This window comes from Pleurodeles waltl, chromosome 2_1, assembly GCF_031143425.1.
Source record: "Pleurodeles waltl isolate 20211129_DDA chromosome 2_1, aPleWal1.hap1.20221129, whole genome shotgun sequence".
NCBI classification, from domain to species: Eukaryota; Metazoa; Chordata; class Amphibia; order Caudata; family Salamandridae; genus Pleurodeles; species Pleurodeles waltl.
In genome coordinates, this window is record NC_090438.1 from 342,168,099 (window position 1) to 342,188,945 (window position 20,847).

The 20,847-nt window shown below is 44.1% G+C and overlaps 1 long non-coding RNA gene across 1 annotated transcript; it reads left to right on the top strand.

The window, feature by feature from the left end:
* The first annotated feature begins 3,608 nt into the window (after nt 1-3,608).
* On the top strand, nt 3,609-7,986 carry LOC138264841 (uncharacterized). Its single transcript, XR_011199297.1, has 2 exons — nt 3,609-4,930; nt 7,606-7,986. It is a non-coding gene; the product is annotated as an uncharacterized lncRNA (long non-coding RNA).
* The last annotated feature ends 12,861 nt before the right edge of the window (nt 7,987-20,847 follow it).

The following is a 20,847-nucleotide window of genomic DNA, read 5'->3' on the forward strand; positions in this document are numbered from 1 at the left end:
CTTTCCCTGCGCCCCTTAGCACCCCCTACCACCACCATGTGTGCGCCATATTTAAAATACAGAGCACCATGGCACAGGGTAGGAGCCAATAGCGTCATTTTACATGACACTATTTATGTACTCTGCAGGAGTAGTGCCAAAATGTTGGAGCTACTCCTGCAGAGTACATAGGGGCCCATTCTAAAGAATGGAAGCCCCATTTTAACACCTGCTCCTCAGCAGGCGTTAAAAGTGCCGTAAAAAATGGCTTAAGGAAATCTTATAGATTTCCTTATGCCATTTTTCCGTCTCCCCTAACGGGGGAATGCCCCCTTTGCATATATTATACCTGGTGCAGGCCTAATGTAGGGGAAAGGGTTACAGAGTGGTGGAATGCATGCATTGTGCCACTCTGTAAATTCGACTTGGGGATTTCGGCCTAGTTGGGCCCCATTACTGTAAAAAATAATGATGTTAATGTGGTGCAAGGTGGCGCCAGGGCACTATAAATATGCTTGCACTACAGTCAGAATCGAGTCAGTGCCATGGGTAAAGAACAGGGGAGAACATCACTCAAAAAAATTGCTGATCCATTCAAATAGCACCATTCATATAGTGAGAGTATTTGGTTGCACATGTGAATGTCAGTCAATTAACAGAGGAGACGAAGCCCTTATACAGCACCGGCATTGACCGTTATAAATTACATTGCGCAATTCGTGGGATACCTAGGCAATGCATTCTCAAAAGAGAGATTAGTGTGGGGAGGGGAAGATTTGGAGTTAGTTGTCGCTATAGGTGCTCGTTAATGTAGAAGAAGGAACTTCCTCTCCCAAATAGACCAAGAGAAGCAAGTGATGTTTCTGATATGCTCATTGCAAGCCTATTAGCTAATGTGTTTGTTGTGGTGCACGCTGCTTGCTTAGATCAATGAAAACAGATATGATATTTGCCCATATGCTAACTTTATCCAATACCCGCTGCTTCTTCTTTACAAATATTTTGTAACTTTTCAATGAAGTGCATGGCGGTATGATACGTGCACGCTATGATTTTCTTTATTTTTATAAAATGTTATAGTGTTCTTTAATTGTGCCTGTCCTTTAACGCGTAATTTAACAAGAGATCAGTCATAGTGACAGCACGCAGACATTTAGGCAATGATTATACTTTTAAATTATGTTTCTCATTTTAGACACAGTAGACACAGGAAGAGCAGGTTATACAGAACACGTTTCACATTTATTGTGAATGCACCTTGAATGAACCACAATTTTGTTTAAGGTATTGCTTAATTTTCTCTTGTGCAGGCAGCAGTATTGTGTAACTTTTGAAATCCCCAGGAATTTCAGCATGTCTGCTTTGTGGTTTTTCTTTCCATTCCTCGGACTTCTCTAGAGACACAGGCTTTGTATAAAATTACGTTCTCACAGCAGAAAGTACAGTAGCTGCTTCCATCCTGGAACACCCATAACTTGAGCACAATGAAGTTTTAAATATCATCACCTGGCTTTGCCATCATTCCTAACCCAGCAATCAAGGACAGACAAAGAAACGTTCTCTCCTTGAAACCCCTTAGCCCTCACCCCTGCCATCTACCAAATGGCAGTGCTCAGGAAGACTGAATTAAAGGGGTACTGGAATTTCTCAAGGTAGCCTGGTTCTTTCTCCTCATTTCAGTGTCCAGGGTCTCCTCCCCCCAGCTTCAGGAAAGCAGGCAGTACACTTCCACTGTATGTGAAAATACGCTCACCCCCATACTGTATCGTGCTAATTCAGGGGCACTTTCCTTTGATAATTAATTCTTTGTGGCAAATGTCAAGGGTAAACATCAGAAGACACCCACTCCAGCATATACAGAATCTCCTTTTCAGTGTTTACATTAGAAATTGCTTCATGTACCCCGTATATTCTCTAATGTTGCTTTGAGCATGAGGTTACTCCTTCAATCAAGCATGGCCTAAACCTCATGATATTTCCTTATATATGCTCCCGTCCATCATTTTACGCGTGCAAGTCCTGAGCTGATCATCTACTCATACTGACGCATAGGCTTTTCAAAACCCTAGCAGTAGCCAGGTTCTTCCTCTGATTCTACAGCCTATCAAAAGTATCTAATAATATAGCACTGTCTTAAATGCAGATTATGTTGTTTCTTTTAACAATTTTGCATCCTTAGTATGCTATCTCAAAATCTTACTTTATGTTCCTAAAAAAAACGCTTGAAAACTTTGACATTAATTTAAAACTTCTGATTGGTGCCTCTATTTTTTTTTCTTTGAACGACCCCCTCCTTACCTTCTATAGCCTCTTCATGCCTCCTTTATCTGAGTATTCTAAGTCATATGCATTTTTTCCTTATCCACATATTTGTATTTCTGCACATTGCCCCATCCTCATTCCAACTATCACAACTTTTGCAAATTGCCTCATCCTCGATCATCATCATAAAGAACACAATCTGTCCTTTCAAAGTCATATCCTGCAGCCTTGCATTAGCTCATCTGCTAATCCCAGCTACCATCTGCCTTATCCCACAACTACCCTTCTCCCATTCATGATCACCCTTAACTCCTAATTTTATCCTCGACAAAGATACTGCAGTAAATGCAAAGGAATGGTATCCTAGTGCCACAGGACTAATCCCAATAACCACGGAAGAAACCACTAACCTTGGGTTCCGGAGTAGCGTATTACCAGGCATAAAGCGTTTCAGCCTTGTCAGAGGTAGTAGGCGCTATGTAAATGCAATTTTATGACAAGACCGGAGGCTCCTATTATGCTTTCTTTTCCTGCTTTATTTTAAATAGCAGCCAAGAGGAAAAGCACCAATCCCAGAGGATTGCAAACAAGCAACCAATGGGATAACGAAACTAAGAACGTTGACCAATCAATGCAGTGCATCACATAAGGTATACCTATCCTGACTGCAGGCAGCCCTTTTTTTTCTTGCTGCTCGCAGTCAAGATAAGTATATCTTTCATTGCTCCTCATAATATTTGTCTTTACCTTATATATATATTATTTTCCATCTCTATTTATAAGCGTATTATTCTATTTATTGTATTGTGTCCAGCGTGTATCTGTTTTGTTGAATTGTTTAGCGCGTAAACGCTTAATTTTCTTTCAGTCATTTCTGCTCGTGAGGCGGGCTGCCGTGAACGTTCTATCTTGAACGCCGGCTGACACGACCTCCATTTGGCAGCAGGCTTCAGGAGGACTACATTCCTTTCATTCCGGAGAGCCGTTGGATAAAAGCTTTGAAAGCTTTTATTGATTTTTTCAGCTGGTTTCACTTCCTCTTTTCACTCCACTTTACAGACACAAGTCAAGAGCTTGAAAACTCTTATTGACTTTCAATTAGACTTGCATTGAAACATTATTCAGCCACAAGTTAAAGCTTGAAAGCTTTATTGATTTTTTCAGTTACCCTCCCATTTATAGAACAATTACAGCTTAGGCTGTTCACTAAGAACCGGCATTTATTCTTTTCAAGGATTTCCCTGATTTTCTCTTGGTGAGTCACACTCCATTAATCTTTAAGCTTGTTATTTACATTTAATCCTTTTAAATACCGTTTTAAATACCTTTTTTCTCTTACTCTCCATAGCTATGGATTTCTCAGATTATTTCAAATCTAATGAAGATTCTGAAGAAGATTTCTCCTATAATTTAAATAACTTCATTCAATCCTCTGTTAAAAAAGCAGTTTCTGCTTCTATGGATAACATTTCCAAACAAATTCAGTGCACTATGTCCTCATGTTTATCCCAATCACAAAAGGCCCATTCTGCGGGGGAAAGCAGAAAGCGCAAAGCCCCGGAGGCTTCTCAAAGTCAGTCTAACGACTCGTCTGCGCTTATGGTTGGTGAGTCAAACTCACACGGGATAGAGGACAAAGTCCCTCAAAGGCCTCCCAGTTCGGAGGGGAATAAAAATTTGGGTCAAAAATGTAAAAGTAAGTCAAAAAATGTCCCCAAGACCCAAAAAATTGTGATTGAGGATATTAAAGATATCGACGACGATGCTGACTCTAATGTCTCCTCGTCAGACATTGAGGACGATAACTACTCTAATTTTTGGATCGGACCTCTCCCTAAAAAATCAAAATTAACTTCATCTAGCCAATCCCATGCCCCCTCTTAGATTCTGACGGCAACCTTATGTTTGACCCTGGGCTAATCCACCATCCTAATTCTACAGAATGGGTTCCCTCCAATCATGTAGCAAAATATATTTTAAGCTAAATTGCGACTTCCTCTAGACAAACAAGTTCGTTCAAGACTACGAGCTGAATGTCCCAGACCTTCTCTCCCGTTACACATTACCGATACCCCTGCCTTAGACCCGTCCCTCCTAACATTCTTCTCCAACTTTGGCAAAGACCCACGCAAAGGGGTGGATAGAGCATGGGCTCTATGTCAAGATAAAGTACTGGATCTGGTCGGACCGTTATCCCGCATTTTTGATTTAGCTGAATCAGCTAGAACCAATGATGAGTCTATTGACCCAGAAGAACTCTCTCTCTGGATTCAGAGAGCTTTTTGCTTGTTGGGTAATGCCAACTCAGCCATGACGCATGAACGCCGTAAAGGTCTTCTGCTTAAACTGGACCCTAAACTTGCAAATTTGGCGCCTAAAGATCCAGGAGCTAAAGCCGATGGCTTACTGTTCGGGGACAATTTCATCAAGGAACTAAGTAAATATGTTACCACTTTTGCTTCAATTAACAAAGCCCAACAATCACTTAAAAAGGTTTTTAATTCTCGGGTTTTTGTCAGGGCCGGTAGAGGCAGAAGCCGCTCCACCGACCGCCCTTCCAGAAACCAAGGCTTCAGAGGATCATTTGCTTACCAGCAACAACAGCAACAAGACTTTCGTCCCCAGTTCTATCCCCAGCACTCCAGAGGATACAGAGGGAGGAGCCAACGCAGATCCTACAACAATTCAGGTAAACCTTCCTTCTGGCCATCCTTCTGTAGGGGGTCGTCTAAAATTGTTTCTCCACAAATGGATAGAGATTACCTCAGATCCCTGGGTACTCAACACAATCAAAAGTTATTTAATAGAATTTTACGAGATTCCCTATCAAAACTTCCCACTGCTCCCTCTCAAATTTTCAAAAGAAATGTCAGACTTAATCTCTGCAGAAATACAAGAGCTCCTTCAAAAACAGGCTATTCAACCGGCATTTCCCCTTCCTTCAGCCTTCATAAGCTCTTCTTCGATCTCAAGGTTTCAGATTAATAATATACTTAGACGATATTCTTCTAATGCATCAAGACATTTCTATTCTGAAGTCCCAACTCGCTTACACCATCTCTCTTCTTTCAGACCTAGGCTTTCTAGTAAATCAGCAGAAGTCAATTTTTACCCCTTCACAGGAGATGGAATTCTTAGGATTCCTGATCAATTCCCCTCAAGGTCTCCTTCAACTCCCGATCTCAAAAATAAAACACATCAAATCCGAGATAACCCTATCTTTACAGCAGACTTCTCTCTCCCTCAGGTCTCTTGCAAGAATTGTAGGTCTTCTTTCTTCTTCAATTCAAGCAATCTTTCCAGGTCCTCTTCACTATCGGGCTCTTCAGAGTTTAAAAATTCGTCATCTTCGCAAGGGTCTTGCTTATTCAGATTTCAGATTTCATCCCCCTCGATCTCGAATCCCGTACAGAACTCCAATGGTGGCTGGATCACCTCGAAGCCTGGAACGGCAGGACCATCTTTGCCTCAGTCCCAGATCTTGTGTTAGAATCCGATGCAAGCCTAACAGGTTGGGGCGCAAGGTGTGGTCACGTATCGACTGGAGGCACATGGTCTCGACAGGAGTCTTCATTGCACATCAATTATTTAGAGATGCTTGCAGGATCCTTTGCAATAAGGACTTTCACCAAAAACAAAGTTTCTTGTTCCGTACTTCTTCGTATGGACAATCTTACAGCGGTAAGATATATAAATCACCTTGGCGGTACTAAATCCAAACCACTAGCAGAACTAGCAAAAAGCTTTTGGGATTTCTGCCTTCACAGAAAAAATTTCAGTTCAAGCAGAATACTTACCAGGTTCTCTCAACTCAGTATCAGATTGGTTTTCTCGTCACCTTTCAGATTACAGCGACTGGAAACTTCACTCTTCAGTTTTCAACTCTATCCATCACAAATGGGGTCCCTTCCACACAGACCTGTTTGCATCCCGTCTGAACACTCAACTACCTCGTTTCTTCAGCTGGAGACCAGACCCTCATGCGTTAGCGACCGATGCCTTTCTCCAACAGTGGCTTCCTGCAACGCACTATGCATTCCCTCCGTTCATAATGATAAACAGAGTCCTCAATCATCTCCGACGACAAAAAGCCACTATAGTCTTAATAGTCCCGTTCTGGCAAGCTCAAGTATGGTTTCCCACTCTCCTGGAGTTAGCCGTCGACTTTCCCGTCCTGCTACCCTCCTTTCCCTCACTACTTCTCAATCCTCAAGGTCTTCCCCACGATCTCATTGTCAACAAAACCCTGTTTCTATCCGCTTGGAAAGTCTCAGGTCTTCATCGTCTTATCCAGGAATTTCACTCGAAGCTTCAGCTTATATCAACAGCTCCTGGGCTCCAGGCACTTCCAAAGCATACAAGTCAGCTTGGTCTATCTGGTCTAGCTGGTGTCTGGGAAAATCATGCGATCACTTTTCAACAGATCTAACCTTAATAGCTAATTTCCTTGCCTCTCAGGCTAGCGCAGGCAAATCTTACAGAACCATTAATCTATATAGATCAGCATTGTCGCTACATCTTCCTCTTATAAACGGGAAATCAGTAGAAGAACATCCTATGATTTGTCGTCTATTAAAAGGAGTGAAATTTTCCAATCCTCCAATTCCCAAATACTCCACCATATGGGACGTCAACCTAGTCCTTCAAATGTTTATCTCTTGGCAAGATAATGACTCCTTATCTCTGAAAATGCTTTCAGCCAAATTAACAATGTTGCTGTGTCTTGTCTCTATAAAACGTTTGTCAGATGTAAGAGCCTTAGATATCTCGGCTCGTCAATTCACTCCGTCCGGTATTCTGTTCAATGTGTCCCGTCGTACCAAAACCAATATTACCTCTGTGTTTTATCCCTTTTTTCCAAATCAACCAAAACTCTGCGTAGGAAACTGTTTAAAGGTTTATGAACAAAAAAACGGCCGATCTTAGAACATCTTCTGCTTCCCAACTGTTAATCTCCTTTAGGAAACCTTATAAACCGGTCTCTTCTCCTACCTTGGCTCGTTGGGTCAAATGGGTAATGTCTCTAGCGGGCATTGATACTTCAAAATTTGGCGCCCATTCTGCTAGAGGTGCCATGGCATCAAAAGCCTTTTAGGCTGGTTCAAGATTGGAGGATATTCTAAGATCGGCAGATTGGTCTAATGATTCTACCTTTCGTACATTTTATTGTAAACCTGTTAATTCAGCAACTTCTATTGTAATTGACATGCTTTAAACAAGCATAATAGGAGCCTCCGGTCTTGTCATAAAATGTAGATTTTCCAAGTAGTTTATGATGGAAAGTCTTAATTTTATTAAAGACACGGAGGCGAGTATTATCCCACCACTTATTGTATTAATCTTGTTATCTTCCTCCCTTTCTAGCCAATACCAACGCTTCAACATCCTCCTCAACTTAAGTCAGCGGATGCCTTTCCTTCACGAGGATCTTGTTCACCACGTCTTTCACTAACCTCGGACCTGTACACTCCTAATTTGGACAGAATTCAAGACTTTTTTGCTCTAATTCTAGCAATATGTTTGATTTGTTGTATAGTACCTTTGTTTAAATCTGTTTCTTGACTGTCTCGCAACCGAAAAGAGGGCTGCCTGCAGTCAGGATAGGTATACCTTATGTGATGCACTGCATTGATTGGTCAACGTTCTTAGTTTCGTTATCCCATTGGTTGCTTGTTTGCAATCCTCTGGGATTGGTGCTTTTCCTCTTGGCTGCTATTTAAAATAAAGCAGGAAAAGAAAGCATAATACTCGCCTCCGTGTCTTTAATAAAATTAAGACTTTCCATCATAAACTACTTGGAAAATCTACATTATTTTTTACAAAAAAAAAACGATAAACGCACTAACCGCATATATTACACCTTGTTTGAACGAGGTCGTTTTAAATGACACGTATCGTTCCGTACGTACTCTGCCTCTTGTTACCATTTAGTACACACATTCGTTAATGAAAATGTGATTTCGAAGGGTCTCGAGAAAATGCAATACTGAGCTGTAAAGATAATGTCATATCGTTTCCTGAAGGAAAAACAGGTCTTTATGCATGGCCAAGTCATTATCAGAAATATTGATAATAAATTCTGACTATGTTTTTTTCCTAGTGACGTGAACAAATTAAAAGCTGACACGAAGAAATTGTTTACGAGTCAGCCGGTTGGATCTGTGGAGAGGCTGACAGTAGCTCTCAGGAGTACGATAACCGTCATTCGGAAGGAAGCAAGGAGAAGTGGAAACTTCCTCATAATTCTCTTAGCTGCTGACATCTGCTTGGCAAGGCGAACTCTTTTTTTTTAAAGAGATAGCAGTGCAGCGAGTGTTTTGCTGGTGTTAGCACATTAATACAAGCGTTGACTAAACAAATTTCCCTGGTTTATAAGTGAAATAGTTTCGTCACTGATTGGTCAGTTTGTGTATTTAAGGTATGTGGATGGATGCGTGATTGATTGAATGTGAGAATGAGTCATTCATTGGGATAATGAATGAATGAGTGCATTTATGGGGGAGTACATGGCTGATGAATGGATGAGTGCATGGCTTCATGTATGTATGAGTACCGGGATAGATGAATAGGCAAGTGCATGGACTGATGAGTGAACAGGTACATGAATAGATTGAATGGCTAGAATGATGAGCGAAAGCATTGATATTTGGATGAACGTGACCTGCTAGAATTTTTTTTACATAGTAGAGGGTTGTGGCTTTCAATCAAAGAGTAATTTGCAACGGGCATCTATTCCTCATCCTATCTAATATTGTATCATGCTGCTACCACAGCTGTACTTCCTTGCAACTGCCAGTACATGCTAATGGGTACCCAAAGTATTCTAAGGATTGCCACATTTATGTCGGGCCCAGTATTGCAGCCGCCAGGATATTGCAGCACCAAAATGGATGCTTTAGAGCACTACATTTCAGGGCACCTGAGTGAAAATTGTGTGGAATATATGTGCATTATTTTTGCAGAATGCTGCTTTATTTACATTCATGACGTTTTACATAGTTATGTCATGGGACCTAAATCAGCAATAGTAAATAGTTAATCTGTCAGTGTTTGTTTCTGGGCTGTACAGCAAAATCATCTTCGCTCCGACTGTGTATAGGAGTGTAAGTGTAAGTTGTCTCTGCACAGTTAGTCCTCTTTATGTCTGAGTTTGCAGCAACGTATCCATGTAAATAAATTATTGTTATCATTTATTCCCTTTAAGATCAACCTATAGGCATTACATCGTGGTAAAGTTGGCATCCATGTTGGACAGGGAGTGGTGGACACCTCTTACCTTGGATGCTTTTCGTTTCTCCTCAAACAATACCAGTATTCGGTGACGAGATATAATGAACCAGTAGTTTGCTTGTAAAGTGTTAGATCTGTCAGCTTTAGGGTGGGCTTCCTCCAAACATTTGCCTACTTACCTCTATTGTTGCTGAAATTCGTTTTTGTTGGTATTAGGACTCTGTACACTTTTCTACTGCTAACCAGTGCTACAGTGCGTTTGCTCACTCGCATAAACATGGTTAAATTGGTTTACACCTGATCAGCATATTAATTGTACCCTTCAGTCCCTTGTGGAGTAGTGTATCGTATACCCAGGGCCTTTAAAATAAATTAATACTAGTGGGCTTACAGCATTTAATTTGCCATCCACTTAAGTAGCACCTCAAAACCTTCCCCAGGAATGGCATTTCAGCCTGAATGCAGTTTTAATCTGCCATTTCGATTTGGTAATATAAATCCTTGCCAAGCCTTAAATTCCTCTTTTATTGCACATATGTCCCCAAGGGGCCCCTTCCCCTTTGTGAATGGGGGCACCAACATGTTTTAAGAGAGGACAGTGGTCCCACGGACCACTGCCCGCTCTTAAAAAAATGAAAAGAAAACTTTTAATTGTTATTTTTTAAAATGCATCCTGTTTTTCTTTAAGGAAAACATACTGAATTTAAAAACAAAACCTGCTTTATTTAAAATGCAGTCACAGACATGGTAGCCTGCTGACCCCAACAGGCCACCATCACTGTGAGTGCAGGCTATTCCCAAGAGTCGCAAATTGTGAGCTGCTTCATGAATATTGATAAGGCAGGTACCTTGCGACCCATTTGGGAATTGCTAACAGTGTGAAACACACTGTTGTACATTGCAGTTTGCCATTTCCTAACAGCGAATCATATAAAATTCGCTATTTGGAAATCGCAAACCACTTTTTTAGCACATCTGGCCCCTAGTGCTTGCCACATCTTGGGACGACCATTTCCCCACTCGTTGAGTGTGTTCGTCAGGTGCAGATATCACTGCACTTGTGAGGATTTCCACATACATATATGGATTTACACTTGCCAGGAATTGCTTTGTGAGCTCCTGACAGGCATAGAAAAGCTATATATTGTTGCAAAAATTATATTTACAACCAAATTTACCTTTGTGAATAGGGTCTTGGCTAATTATACTAGATGCATATCCAGTTGTAAGTAGTGAAGTGACAGAGCTACTAGCCCCATAATGCCAGCAAACAAAATGTCACCTCTGCTAGTTACTGGAATCTAGCCATAATTGGGGGGTAGGGAGGTGCAGAGTTCCCTTCAGACACTTCAACGCCTGGTACCATTGGTTACCATATTATTGATTGCTGTCTACCTGGCTGCAAATGCTTTTTGGTATTGGAGATTAATCTGTGTTTGAAACATTTTTTATCTGGTTTTATTTGCAAACACCATGTTCGCAGCTCAAATAGGTATTGCTGTGTGAAATAGGTTATATTTTCACACTCAGCACATCACAGTAAAGGGAGCCCCCCTGAGAAATAGGGCTTACCTGAGTAAAGTATAGAAACAAAGAAGGGAATAATAATAATCACACAATGAGCACAAAAAGAGCTTTTGTGGTCTAATAGGATGATGCACAGCACACAGAGCAACAAGAGTTTTCTTCCCCTAAAACTAGTTGCCACAGAAGTGATGAGGGAAGGGGGTGGAAATAACCTGTATTGCTGATTTGTGGCTATCTTAAGACTGCACTATCCGGGGAAATCTTAATTGATGATGCACAGCTTGGAAAACAATTAGAGTACTCACCCCTGCAGGAAAAACAAACTCAAAATGACTTGTTTTTTTCTGTCCGATTAGGTGGAAATTGTGGGCATCACATGCTTTCTCTAAATGTATACCTAATCAGGGATTCACCAAACTGCTAACAGCTGCAGAGTCTGAAAATGCCAGCTGCCTCTACCATCGTTTCTTGGAGGATAATGTGCCAGAGGTGGTCACCATCATGCCAGGGGTGACTTCATCATCCAATGAATTACAACCATTATACAATCTTCAGCATTACTCATTAGGGAGTAGTACCATACCACATATTCATATTGTAAGAAAGTAAGCCTCTGCTCAGGCCCTAGTATATGTGTCTGACCCCTAAATCATGACAGAAAGGGTTAACTCCTAATTGGCATGTTTAGCTTTCTAGTAAAGACATAGGGAGCCATTACGAGTGTGGCGGTCACAGGACCACTATGATGGCGGAAGCAGTTGTACTGCCGACAGGCCGGCGGTAAAGACCGCCAAATTATGACCATGGCATTGTTCCCAACAGAACACAGCCACACTACCTCCTGTACCGCCAGTGTGGTCAAGCCGCCACATACAGCGGTAGGCACGGTAGACCGACGGGGACCATTATGAGGCTGCACACCGCCAAGGTTTCCGGCTGTGGTCGAACTGCCACCAAAACCCTGGCGGAAACCAACAGAATAAAAGGAGACACTCACCTGCAGAAAGCCTTACCCGTTCTGAGCCGCCATGGAACGTGAAATCAAATCCTCCCACTGCTCCTGCTCACACAACAACTCCAGAACCTGCAACGGCGATGAAGACAACAACAGTAAGTACACCTACCTAGCACACACTGGAGGGAAAGGCATTAATACACACGCATGCACAACATACACAGCGGGGACGGCTTGCGATGGCCACACACACACAAGTAGCTACACACACCCATATGAACACACACACCTACATAGACAGGTGCACGCACATACTACACACACACCAAACTACACACACCATGGCCAACACGCACATGCCATACATACAACTGCCCGCACACACATATCACTGCCACTAACACAATACCACCAAGTCACACAACAACATCACAACTACGACTACACAAATGCTTTGGCAAACAATGTCACTGCGCACGACACATGACAACACATACTGACAACAACACGTAACGACACCACACAACCAATCAACACTACCACACTGCCATACAACGTTCCATATCTCACACCACACCCACACACACACACACAACACATATGACATAACCATCACCACACACACACAGATGCACACACAACAACCACAAAAGGGTACACAACACCACCTCAACACATGGCAACACAAACAATACACAATTTAGCTACACACATGCATATACCAAACACAAACATATCTCACACACAATACACAGCAGTGACAGCGTGGCTAATGGCAGGGTCACACACACTCACATGCAGCCCAGGCACAACAGCTAGCACAACCCACACACACACACATACACACACGTCACACACAAACTAAAGCCCACAAACACTAAACAGCCATGTAGAAAGAAAGGCAGGACAAGTATGTTTCCATCGAATCCAACATCAGGTTGGCCCAGATTTATTACGAAGGTGAAATGGAATTAAAATAAACAACTATTTACAAACTTAAGACCATTGGCCACTCCAGTGTTCATATAGCCAAAGGCACAAATGGCACTTCACTGTGCCCCTACTTGACTCCTGATTGCAAAATGACCTTCACAGGGTAGGGGCATTAATGGGGCAGGCAGGCACCTCAGGGGTGAGGGGTGAGGGGGGTTGGGCTTAGGAGGGGGCTCCTTGGGCTTGGGTCTGGGAGGGGGGTTCTTGGGCTTAGGCTTGGGAGGGGGGTCTCCTTGGGCCTGGGCTTTGGAGGGGTAGAATTCTTGGCAGGGAGGTATGGGCACTACCGGGGGCGGGGGAGGACTTAAAGGTGAAGGGCTGGACTTGGGGAGGGTCACAGAGTGCTTGGGGGTATCATGAGGTGGGAGAGGGGTAGGGAACAGGGGAAACTGAGAGGAAATGCTTCTTAGACACAAAGGGCAGCCATGGCAAAAGGGTTTGGGAGTGGAGGGAGTGGTTGTCAGATGTGTAGGTGTAGATGTCTTGGGTGCAGGTGCGTGCGTGGAATGCTTGTGGGTGCGGGGTGTCTGTTGGGTGGATGAGTGCAGGCATTTAGGTGTTTTGGGGGGAAGAGATGCTGGGAGATGCTGTGGTGGATGGGTAACTGTCTGTTGGGGTGGTGTCTGCAGTTATGGTACATCTGCTGCATTTGGGGGTGTCAATGGTTGTGGTGGATGTGCTTACTGGAGTGGATGTCTGCGGGTCTGCTGTTGTGCTGACTGTGGGTAAGATAGGACTGCTGGTTGGATCTGTGAATGATGGTGTGGTGGTTGCATGTGTATTTCTGGTGTAGTGTCTGTGAGAGGGGGGTGGTGGGGGAGTCAGTGCAGGGACTGGATGTTGTTGTGTCTGCACGTGGATGTTGCTTGTGTGCATGCCGGTGGTGGGTCTTGTGGTGCTTGTGTTTGTCTGAGCTTCCCTTGTCTTTTGAGGTGGATGCATCTTGTGTGTAGGTGTGCTTTGGATGGGTATGGGGGAGGAGTTTGGGATTGGGAAGAGGTAGGTGGAGGTGGGACTGGAGACAAAGGGACACTGGCTACCATCAGAGTGGAGGCCAGAGCCTGAAAGGATCTCTGCCGGCCAGCCATGGCACCATGAATGCTCTCAAGGAATGTATTGCTCCATTGGACTTGAACTGCCAGTCACTGGATGGCATTCACAATGGTGGACTGACTCACAGAGATGGACCTCAGGAGGTCAATAGCCTCCTCACTGAGGGCAGCAGGGCTGGCTGGGGCAGAATCAGAGATGCCTGCAGTGAGGGAGATGCCCACCCTCCTGGGTGAGAGGGTACGGGCAACTGGGTGGGGAGCTACAAGGAGGGCGGTGATAGTAAGACAGATAGGGGGGAAAAGGGTCATCATATACCTCCCATTGACACAGCTAAACATGTTCATCTTTGAGATCACATATCACGGCTAGGTAATAGCATTTGTCAATACACATTACCTACATCATGCCATTACATGTCATTACTACCCTCACCTGTATGCCAACCCTCCGACATACATCAATACCTAAGTAGGACTGCACTACTAGAGTCATCCCCATGATGCCAACCAAAGCCATTTTAGCTGGTACAGCATGCCCTGGATACTATATCAATAGTATGCCTGAATGCACATCTTACCTCTCCTCACCCCTTTCAACCATTGGATGTGCAGCTGACTGAACACAACACTTCAGGCCTCCACAGTAATAACACCTGATTAGTTTATGTCCTCTGTAATATGTCTGTTACTGTGAAAACAACTCTACTCACAGACCACGCAGCACCTACCTGTCATATTACATGGCTGGCCACTCAGTACAGTGATGCCATAATGAGAACAACTCGGATTTAGCCAATACAAGTCAGACACCCAAAAAGTTCACATCTGATGTGTACTATGTGAATCTGTGGTATAGCCATGTGATCAGTCAGACCCTAAGATATAGCTAGATCAGCTGACACCCAACACATATATATCACTACTCAGCATATTGCTAAGTGCATCTACAGTTGGTCATGTACCATGTTGGAAATAGGGTCGCTAGTTGGCAGAGGTATTCACCCTTGTCCAAATAGGGACCACAGTCCTAGTCAGGGTAAGTTACACACAATCCCAATTATCCTGTGCCCACCCTCTGGTAGCTTGGCACTGAGCATTCAGGCTTAATTTAGAAGGCAATGTGTAAAGTAGTTGTTCAACAAATCATACAGGAACACAGGGAAAACACCACAAAAATAAACCACACAGGTTTAGAAAAATATAAGATATTTATCTGGTTACATTAAGCTAAAAATGCTAAAGAGTCAACAAGCACAATTTCAGCTATCACTTTTGCAAGATTAAAAAGACTCTTAAATCTTAGAACTTAACAGTTGTCTCTTGTTTGCACAAAGTACCTGGTTTGCTTCAAAAATAACACACACACAGACCGCAGAGGAGGAGGTGCATAGAAAAATAGGGTGTGCGTTGGAATTTCTGGGGGCGGCAGAGAAGATGTGTCAATTCTTTCCACACTGCAATGGGCTTTGCGTCAATTTCCGGCACGCAGTCCTGGTTCCTCATTGCGATGAGGGGATCTTTTTGATGCCCAGGGAAGATGTGTGGAAATCCTGGGCGTGGGGGGTGAAGTCACAGGTGTTGCGTCATTCCGGTAGGTGATGCGTTGAATTTTGGGTCGCACAGCAGGCGCTGTGTTGATTATTTACTCTGGAAGTTGGACTGCGTCGTTCCAGGTCGGCTGTGTGGCAATTTCTCGATCGTACCACGGCTGTGGGTAGTTTCCGTCAGGCTGTCCATTGATTTTTGGCACACAAGGAGTTCCTTGAAGAGATGAAGTCTTTTTGGCTCTGAGACTTCAGAAAACAGGAGGCAAGGTCACTCCAAGCCCTTTTTGCACTTCTCAGCAAAATCAGCTGGGCAGCAGGGCAACAGCTGTCCTTCTCAGCAGAGCAGTCCAGATGAGTCCTTTGGGCAGCCAGGCAGTCCTTCTCAGCAAAGCAGTCCAGATGAGTCCTTTGGGCAGCCAGGCAGTTCATCTTGACAGGTTGCAGGTTCAGGTCCAGAAGTGTCTGAGTTGGTGGGTTCAGAGGCCCAGTTCATATACCCCAAATTCCTTAGAAGTGGAGGAGACTTCAGAGTGGTTTTGAAGTGCACAAGGTCCCCTTTCAGTACAGGTCTGTCTGCCAGGGTCCCAGTAGGGGGGTTGGCAGTCCATTGTGTGAGGGCAGGCTACTAGCCTTTGAAAGGTAAATGTCAGGCCCTCCACCCTCCCAGCCCAGAAAGACCCATTCAGTATGCAGATGAGTGCAGGTGTGACTGAGTATCCTGTGTTTGTGGTTGTCTGGGTGAAATGCAAAGTGGAGCTGTCAACCAGCCCAGCCCAAATGTGGATTGGAGACAGGCTGTAAAGCACAGATGGATTTTTAAGTCCAGAGAAATGTTCATTTTCTAAAAGTGGCATTTCTAAAATATTAATATAAAATCCAACCTCATTAATAAGCAGGATTTCCTATTACTAATCTGCTCATACTAAACATGACCTGGTTACCCCTTTCTGATCAGAATCTACAACTCAAACTGTATATGAGGGTAACCCTAATGCTATCCTACGAAAGGAGCAGGCCTCACAGCAGTGTAAAATGAAGTTAGGAGTTTTCCACTACCAGGACAGATGAAATACACAGGTATCTGTCCTGCCTTTTACCTACATAGCACTCTACCCTACGGGTTACATAGGGGCTACCTTAGGGGTGACTTATATGTAGAAAAAGGGGAGCTTAAGGCTTGACAAGTACTTTTAAAAGCCAAGTCAAAGTGGCAGTGAAACCGCAGACACTGACCTTGCAATGGCAGGCCTGAGACATAGTTAAGGGGCTACTTATGTGGGTGGCACAACCAGTGCTGCAGGCCCACCAGGAGCATTCAATTTACATGCCCTGGGCACATGTAGTGCACTTCACAAGGGACTTATAAGAAAATAAAATATGCCAATTGAGAATGAACCAATGTTACCATGTTTAAGGGAGAGAGCATATGCACTTTAGCACTGGTTAGTAGTGGTTAAGTGTATAGAGTCTTAAAATTAGCAAAAACAGTGTCAGGAAAGTGGAAGGAGGCAGACAAAATGTTGGGGGATGACCACGCTAACCCTGTCTGGTCTAACATACCAAATATCACACATCCACTGAGTGCAGTGTCACAAAAGATATACCTCTGAACCCCTACCAATGCCACGACACATGCAGGTATACCAGTTGTGCTATGCACCATGACAACTCTGGCCTCACACAAACCATTCAAATGGCCAAACCTGTCACTGAGCCCAGACAACACACATCACAGAGGGGAAATATTTGCATTCATGAGGCACACATGAACTAACACCACTGACTGTACAACAATTACACATCCCACTACCACATAAGGCAGCCTGAGGAGATTGAATACAAAATGTGAATGACATCTACATGCCATGTGTCATGCTATGCCAAAACCAGTTCTAATCTGCCCCTACCTATGACCCAAGTCAAGCTGTGATAGTCATAGGCCATCAGATGTGCCCACAAATTTCCATTTTGACATGATGTAGGCAGTTACTCAGCATTGCAGCATTGGAATTGCTAGGGCTATGCATACATGCCATATACACACCATGGTGACAAATTAGGGATCTCCCAGGGCCCTTGCCACCTCTAGCACCATCCCATATGTTTAAAGGCCATATCCCCACAAGTATAGCTCCTAGGAATGCATTATCTGTGCAATCAAGCTTCATAAAATCTACATGTATCAGTATCCCAGGTTGGCTACCTACACATACCCTGTAATCAGTAGATCACCTGAATATGCCTAGTCAGCCATCAGGCCAATACGCCTGTCCCATGAAGGCCATTCATGTAGTGGAACTGTAATGCCAGCCCCACAATCTGTCAATACCAGCTACAGTACATGATGTATGTAGTCCCAGTGATAAAAGGAGAGTCACAATGTAGCATATACAGGTAGGCTACACTAATGGGAAGGGACTGACACCTCAGAGCCACTAATGCAGATGGATGGAGCAGGTCTTACACAATGCTTTGGGTGATCCAAACACTCAATCCATTATATGGCCTGGATAGAGTCACACATGTGACTTAGTCATTAGTGCAGTTCCATATTACAGACATGGAGAGGTATGGAAATGGGACATGACAGCCACTGAGAGTAAAGCATGGACACACATCTACAACATATACTCTGCCAGGGTGCCTAACGCCCATTTCCAATTGTAGAGAAACATGTAGCATTGAGGCACCCATTTAAGGGCAGCCAAGTCCCTGGATACAGTCAGTACACACCCCCTTGTGGCTGCTGTGCTGCCCTCAAATGCCATCTACCTCAGGGTAGGCCACCACCAAAATGCGGGCCATTTTGGGGGGTCAGGGTCTGACGGGCACCCCTCTCTTGTTGGGAGGCCGTCCCCAGCTGCCTCTGCGGTCTTCCGGGCCCAGCATCTCAGGTCCTTCCACCACTTCCTGCAGTGGGTGCTCCGCCGGCTATGGAGCCCCAGGGTCCACACTTGCTTGCGATGGCACGCTAGAACCCTTTCTTTTGATGGGCACTGATCTGCAGGGGATACACAGAGAGAAGGAGAGTGTCTTATAGAGTGGCATCACGGCAACAGCATTCACCTTCACACAACAAACATTTCTCATGCACACACATAAGTTTGTCAATGGCACAAACACACTCACTCCTGTGCTACAAGCATGCATCCAATTCATGTGCGCCGTCACATTGCCTTCCAGCTTCACACATAGCACAAATTGACACAACAGTTACATTGGATTCACCTGTTGCTCTGGTGCCCCATACAACCGTCCATACAGGGGTAGGCCAGCTTGTCCAGTTCTTCAGGTGTGAAGGCAGGGCCCCTATATCCTGCAGGATGTGGCATTATGGCTTCCAGAGACAAAACACAGCAGCTCACGCAGTGGAGGTCTTACTTGCATGAGTGTCAGGAGTCAAGTGAGCTAAGCAGCAGAAAATGTCGGTCACAGCACCCCTGTAAAAGACCGTCACCGCCGACGGTGATCATCATTGGCCACAGTCTCCAGTAGACAACAATATTATCCAGTGTGGAGTAGAATAGCAGTTGCGACTTCCTCCCGCCATGACGTCTAACACTGATGGAATGAGCTCACTTCCATCTGTCCTGTGCATGCAGGACAGACAGCTGCCATTTTACATGTAGTTAGTGTATTGAATGTGAATTTTAGGTGCGTCATGGATGATTATTGAAGATAAGTGCGTTGATTAAGAATGTTTGCACATCAAACGGGAGCACACGTGACATATATAGACATTGTAGGTAGATGTACTTATGAGTATGGCAGGTCATGTGCACTCCAATGCTGCCTCATAGACGTGTTTTTCATATCTGTATGTGTGAAGCTGAAATGGAGGTGATAACCTGGGAGACAAGGCTATTGTTATGTGGAAGTTACACATATGTCAAGTGTTGCAAACAGTTTGCCCGACTCTTGCACTGACATCTGGGGTGGCATTAACAATTCAGTCTCATTCCCCATTTGGCACAATGTATATATTAGCATTCTATCCACGGTACTGTACTGTGCATCAAGTATTGAGCCAGTTGGCATGTGAACTGTCGATATTAAATTGTGCCTTTCCTCGCTCCCATTCCTAGATACCATGCAGTGTTGCAAATGAGACGCCCACCAGTGTACCAGCCCTAATTGAGTTTACTACAATGGAGGTGCACCACATAATCATGACATATCATCTGAACCGTCAGACCATCCAGGAACTGTGCACCCTGTTGGAGCCAGATCTGTTGCCTTCCATCTACAACCCCTATGCTATCCCTCCCACAGTACAGGTCTTATCAGTGCTGCGTTTCTTCGCCTTAGGATTGTTTCAGGTTACAGTGGGCTTTGTTGCAGGAATGTCACAGCTGATATTCAGTATAGTGTTTCAGGATGTACTGTGTGCCTTTCTCAAACACATGGACACTGTAAAATCTGACTTTCATGTCATGGCTCACATCCCACATGTGATAGGGGCCATTGATGGCACCCACATCACTTTGGTCCCTTCCAGGGACAGTGAACAGGTATAAAGGAACAGAAAAAACATCTACTCAGTAAATGTCCAGTTGGGGTGTCTTGCCGACCAGTATATTTCACAAGTAACTGCCAAATATCCTGGATCTGTGCATGATTCTTACATCTTGAGGAACAGCAATGTCCCACACATAATGTCTCAACTACAGAGGGAGAGAGCCTGGCTCATTGGTATGTATACTATAGTATGTGTTCAAATGAAATGTAACTTCTCTTCACAGTCAATTCAGTGTCTCTCACAGTTTTGTAATCAGTCGAACCTTTGTTCACACTGGTGACTCCGGCTACCCCAACCTTCCCCGGCTGCTGACACCAGTGAGGTACCCTACAACTGATGGGGAGATCCGTTACAATGAGGCTCACAGCCGAATGAGGCGTGTCATCTAGAGGATCTTTGGGCTACTGAAAGCCATATTTTGGTGTCTACATGTCTCAGGAGGTCCCCTGCTCTACAGACCACAGAAAGTCTGCCAGATCATTGTTGCATGTAGCATGCTACACAATATTGCCCTGGGGCGACACATACCATTGATGGATGTGGAGAAGTTGGCAGCTTTACCAGTGGATGATGCTGGTGGCATAGAAAGTAATGAGGAGACAGATGAGGAGAATGCAGCTGACTCTAGGACACAGTTGATTCAGCAATTCTTTCAATGAATCTCAGGTATGTGTGAACTGTATTGTATGTAACCAGTACCACTGTCTGCCTTGTGACAGTGCCCTTTTGGTGTGTGGCATCAGTGAAGATATGTGCAGTGCAGCCATCCCTCTGTGTGGGTTT